This window comes from Helianthus annuus, chromosome 8 (genome assembly GCF_002127325.2).
Source record: "Helianthus annuus cultivar XRQ/B chromosome 8, HanXRQr2.0-SUNRISE, whole genome shotgun sequence".
In the NCBI taxonomy this organism is placed as follows: domain Eukaryota; kingdom Viridiplantae; phylum Streptophyta; class Magnoliopsida; order Asterales; family Asteraceae; genus Helianthus; species Helianthus annuus.
In genome coordinates, this window is record NC_035440.2 from 18,418,278 (window position 1) to 18,424,849 (window position 6,572).

Sequence of the window (6,572 nt, forward strand, 5' to 3'; positions counted from 1 at the left end):
ATAAAACACCTAAACACACTTAAACATACTTAAACCTTACCATTTGCACTTTAAACCTTCAACTTCTCAAAAATTACATTTTACCCCCCCCCCTCCTTCACCAAATCCGGCCCTATGGGTCCCACATGGGGATTTTATTTGATTTTACTTGATTTTATTAGATTATCTTAGATCTTATGCTAAGAATATTCTACAAAGATACCATAAAGTAAATATGGAAGATCTTATTAAATACTAAACAAATCACACACCATCATTCACCTTCTTCTTCCCTCCCCCCTCTCTTGCTCTCGGTTCAAACCCACACACATACACCCGCCATTTTCACTTCATTTCCTAGCAATCCAAGGCCATTAGAAGGTGTAAGAAGCTCATTTAGGAAGGTGTATGTGCTAGAACTTGAAGGACCACCTTGTGGAGCTTTTAACCTCTTGATTTCTTCTTTATTCATCATCTTCATTTTGTGCCACTTCCCTAGCCATCAGAGCTAGTAGTAAGCTTCTTGATCACTAATTTAAGTCATGTTTATGTTATGTACAAATTCACTATCTAAACAACTTAACTTCTAATGTTAAAAATGAAAAGATCTAACATAATCATGAAGAAAATAAGTGATTACATGAAATTTTAGTGTATGTAATGAAGTTGTTGATATGGTATCTTGTGTTTATGGTTAGATCAAGTATGTTAAAACTTGGATCTACCAAGTTTAAGCATGGTTCTTGAAGGATCCATGGTTAAACTAGAAGGTGAACATGTGAAGCATAATGTGAACTTGAAATATGAATTTTGTGCATAAACTTGTAATTTTGAAGTGATGAAGTCTGTGTAGAATTAATTTTTGAAACTAAAACCCATGGAAAGTTTGTTAAAAATATAACATAAAGCTTGTTTTGAAAGATCTAAAAATATTAAGCATGGACCTTGAAAGATCTATGGTTAAACAGGATGTTAAAAATTATGATCTTTCTAATAAACACAAAAGTGATTTTAGAAACATGATTTACAAACTTTGAAACCATTAAACTCATGGGTGAGTTGGTTAGTAAAATAAAGTCTTATAAAAAGTTGGTTAAAAATGTACAAGAACACTTATTTTGGAAAGATCACATTATGTAAAGTGTAGATCTAAAAGACCACTCATGTTTAACAAGAATTAAGTTCACCATGATGCTTCATATGAAGAAATTAGTATATGTTGTTGATGATTGTTGTTGTAAATTGTTTTGATGATTGAAAAAAAATAAACACATGGTTTGAAAACATGGGAAACCTCCATTTTTAGGGGAAACTATGTCAAAATTTTTATAAAATTTTGACACTTAGAAAAATATAAGCTTTGGTGAAACTTATTCCCTGAAAATTCACCTAAAAATATTTACCAAGTTTTCCCTATTTTTTGTAAGAAATTACAAGTTAAGAAATGATTATTTCTTCAAGTTAAAATTAAAACAAAGTATGTATATATATATATATTTTTTTGGGAAGATATATATATTTAGTGATCACCAAATTTTATGCTAAGTATATATTATGTGTATTATATGTAGTAGTGTATTAGGACTTGAAAATACACTAAATACTCCTAAGGAGTAAGAATACAAAAATACACATACAAAATACATGAGAATACATAAGAATCACATGGACAAATACAAGAAAATATATTTATGAAAATATATTTCTTAACATGTTATTTAACTTGGACAAGTTATGAACTTAAAATATATTTTTGGACGAAAATATATAACTTGGGTGGATAACAAGAATAAATTATATATTTCATAGCATGACAAAATATATATTTCATACAAGTCTTAAAAATATATTATTTTTAAGAAATATAATTCCGGAAAGTAATAGAAATCAAAGTCTTGATTTTTGGTGAAAAATACAAAATACAAAATACTTATATTTATTTTTGGGAAAATAATATAAGTAAGATACATAATTAAAAATATAAATTATTTTTAACAACAAAGAACATATACATAAAAGATGGTGACTTGTACTTGTGCGATACAAGTATAGTGACTAACATTAATAGAACACGTATAGGTCACGACGCTATAAAACCAACCGGTGATGTTTACGGCGCAGGATACGAAAAGTTGTGAGTTCATGTCCCCACTTTAAACTTTTACTTGTTTTCTAAACTTGGGAAAAATACATATATTATGGTATGTTGAATACAAAAACTAAGGAATGATACTTTAGATCATGTCACGAATAGGGTGTCATAAGCACCATTAATCAGTTACATACCAAGACCGTGGAACAAAAGGTTAGATCTAATGGGTTTCAGGCAACCACACTCTTGGCCACTCTTTTACCAAGCAGTGCTTTTGTGTCTCTAGTCATGAATCGACAACTAAAAATGCCTATGGTTTGGATGCTTCCTATGTCGTGTCACATGTTAATGGCCTTGCAAACCATTAGCGATCTCGATTTCCTTACATTTACAGAAGTACATATTTCAGTACAGTTACATACCATGTTTTCTACAACGAATGCTTAAATGTTTATACAAAAACTGCATGAACTCACACCAACATTATGTTGACGATTTCCCAAAACTTACATGTATTTCAGGAAACAAGTTGGATCTTGGGCGTTGGTGTTATTTTCAAGACGTAAATTTCAAGTTTAGATGTCATCCACTTTTGTTTGTATCATAACTTGAGGGTTTTGGGTTGAAACTTAAATGACTTGTGTTGTAATATTTCAAACCTTTGAATGAATGAACACCATTTTGATCATATAGTTGTTTATTATAATCGAATGTAATGAGAACCGATTAAGTCACACGCATACGCTTCCACAAAAGTCAGGGTGTGACAATATAGTTCTGAATGGTTGTTGCACTACAGAATTATACAACACTACAGAATTAAAAACCGGTGAACGAGATGACACAAATTCGTAGATTAATTCTTAAATTCGAATTCCGATAATAAAGGGTAGCGGTTATTTTAGGCAGTTATCTTTTAATCAATTAATTGAAAGAAATAAACATTACTAATTCACCCTTTTGAATTAATTTAGATATAAGAAACTTGTCATCACCACATTATTTCTCACCCTTCTCATAATATTAGATTAATGTAAAGGATTCTCTACCTATATATATATATATAGTGGAGAGTTCAAATGAGAAGAAATTTTTGGTAAGAATAAAAAAGAATATATTTCAACCAATAAGAACCCTTCATTTACTTCATTTAATTTTTGCATTTAATATTAGTGTAAGGGTATATTGGTAAACTTAAATAGATCATTAATTGGTAGTCTTTCTTTTTAATAACTAACTATATTACATTTGTAACTTATTTTCAAAAAATATATTTTTCCAAAGAACAAAAGAAATTAATTTAAAGTGTAGGATGAATTACGAGATGTGTATGATGAATTACGAGGTGTATAGTATAAATTTAATATGTGTAGGATAAATTTCAAAATGTGTAGGATAAATTTTGATGCGTGTAGGCAAAAAAATTAATGTGGAGGATGATAGTCTTTATAACTAATTAATTAGTCAAAAAACAATCATAAATGAGATGAGAAAAAAAACTATATAATGTTTTACAATTGTACCCTTTGTTCTTTTTCTTCTCAATTTAATTTTCTTCTCAAATGAACCTTCCCCTATATATATATATATATATATATATATATTAAAAAAAATGCTTTATTTTACTTCATTTATTATTCTTTTTGACCAATTAATTAGTCATAAATATTATCATCCTCCACACTAAAATTTTTGCCTAGAAACATCAAAATTTATCCTACACGTTTTTTTAAATTTATCCTTCACATATTGAAATTTATCCTACACAACTCGTAATTCATCCTACACACCTCATAATTTATCCTACACCTTAAATTAAAATTTTTCTTCTTTGAAAAGATTTTTTTTTTTTGAAAATAAGTTACAAATTTAATTTTAGTTAGCTATTAAAAAGGAAGACTAACAATTAATAATCTATCTAATTTTACCAATATACCCTTACACCAATATTAAATACAAAAATTAAATGAAGTAAAATAAAGCATTTTTATTGGTTGAAGTTTGTTCTTTTTTATTCTTACAAAAAATTTCTTCTCATTTGAACCCTCCACTATATAAACCTATTTAATGTTTTACAATTGTACCCTTTGTTCTTTTTCTTCTCAATTTAATTTTCTTCTCAAATGAACCTTCCCCTATATATATATATATATATATATATATATATATATATATATATATATATATATATATATATATATATATATATTACAACTTTTATCTAAAGTTGCTTTATATAAATATAACAACTGTTATCTAAAATGATACATATATACAATGTTGTAGAAATCACTAGACGCTAATCGGGCAGTGATGTACTGCCTAGGGATTAATTGGATTGGACTTTTATATATAATTTTACAAATTTATATAAATATAGAGTTATTTTATACTTTATATATGTAAATATACAAGTTTAGGAAAGATATGTAAATTAGTGAAAGATAGAGGGATGTTGAATGTTAAAAAAACCCAAACATAATAAAACCTAATCCTTTACCCACGCTCATCATACGCTGCACTTTCCAATCTTGATCGTTCATCAGCTACAAAAACAAAACACAAACCCTAATCCCCACATTCGCTTCATCTAAACAATTATTTCTTCAATGGGGTTCTACGGATGCAGGTCTGATTCTGGTTTGAATCAAGGTAAGAACTCATTCCACTCGATAGATTTGGTCAGATTTTGACCTATTGTGATCTAGTTTTGACCTGTTTTTTTGACCGACTAGTCCGATTTTTTACTGATTTTGACTTATTTTGACTTTTACCGCCTAAGTAGTTGACTGATTTGGGATAATCAGAGCGGTGGATCGCCGATCAGCGCCTAGGCGCCGATTAATCGGCCGCCTAATCCGATTTCTACAGCAGTACATATATGTTAGATAAAAATAACTAAGTGGTATAAAGTATGTCTTACATAATTTTCTAAAACATTATAAAAATAATCACATATGTATATAAATAGGTCATATTATTGGCACACCTTAAAAAATTAAATTGAAACTCTCAATACGTGTCATATAGACCTATACAACCTGTATAAGGCAATAACAATTCTCAATGTCAGTCAAAGGCTAACACTGTTTATCACGTGCAAACCCTATTTGGGTCGTGTAGATCTATACGACCTATATTAGGTACGACGTAGTACGATGTCACTCAATAGTGATAGAAAAGGATGGATGTGATATTATGTCAGCCCTATACAGGTTGTATAGAGACCTATACGACCCGTATTGGTCTTTGAAATTAAATTCATCTTCCTGCCTTTATAAACGCTGACAGGAGACGGGGGAACCTTGTTTCTTCTTCTCGTCTTTTTTTTTCGACAAATGATTTCACCATGTCTTGGTTCGACCTCAATTGTGTTTTTGGTGAATTGTCCGGCAACAACACGAGCATGTTTATTCCGGAAAGTTGTGTGGTATAGTATTTATAACTTGTTTTTTTTTTTTGTTTTTGTTTATGAAATACTTACCACACTGTTCTTTTAAGAGGGGTCTACAGTCCTTGATTCTTATAATGAGAGAATAAATGATGATCACGCAGACAAAGTCGTATCTAGCTTTCGTTCTTATAACAAGGAACCGTCATTGTTAGACCAGAACAAGGTAAGCATTTATTACTTATTTGTCTTAGGCGTAAATTTACTATTATCTTTTACCTGTTGTTTTTTTAGTTTGTTGTGCCTAGCGGACCGTTGTTGCCAGATCTAAACGAAGTAAACATTTATTTACTTATTTGAATTAGGCATTAGATTTACCATCTTCTTTTTTAGTGTTGGTTTTGGTGCAGGTATGTCAGTCTGCAGATGGATGGGTAGAGCTATTGAGACATGGTGGTGGTTTGGCGGTTGTTTCCAAGATGGTATTTGGTGTGTCTTCGGTGGCGAGTAGGAGAGCGGTGAGGATATTGTATTTGGTGGCGATGTTTGGTAGTAGTGCGCGTGTTTTGCAAGAGAAGATTGAGTTGGGGGTGGTTGAAAAGCTTATGTTGGTGTTGCAAGTGGATTGTGGAAGAAAGATGAAGGAAAAAAGCAAGGGATATACTGAAGATACATTCTAGGTTTTGGAGAAATTTACTTGCATAACTTCTTATTTGATTTAAGGAAAAACAATTGAATTGATTACAATCCAGACCCAAAAAACCACACATACACTTTATATATATATATATATATATATCATATAACTCCCTTAGGCAAAGCATCTTCCATTCTCAGGCAATTAAAGTGGTACTACCACCACCTTGGACTTGGCCGAGCACCGGACTAGCCCCCTGCCCATCTCTACGTCCAGCGAACAGCCGTCAATCGCCGCAACACCATCCACGTTCCACCTTCCTATCCGTTTTGTTTTTTGTTTGCAACTTTCTTTTAATCTAAAACCTTAATTGGTAAATTAAGGTTTTTTAAGTAATTCGTTCAAAGCTTTTCTCGATTTTCTAGGTGTATTTTTTGTCAATTTAGGAGAAATAAAAGTAATCTTTAAGATGA

At 30.6% G+C, this 6,572-nt stretch overlaps 1 long non-coding RNA gene across 1 annotated transcript; it reads left to right on the top strand.

Annotated features, from left to right (window-relative positions):
• Window positions 1–5,473: 5,473 nt before the first annotated feature.
• Window positions 5,474–6,209, top strand: LOC110870890. Its single transcript, XR_002553327.1, has 2 exons — window positions 5,474–5,688; window positions 5,856–6,209. It is a non-coding gene; the product is annotated as an uncharacterized LOC110870890 (long non-coding RNA).
• Window positions 6,210–6,572: the final 363 nt, after the last annotated feature.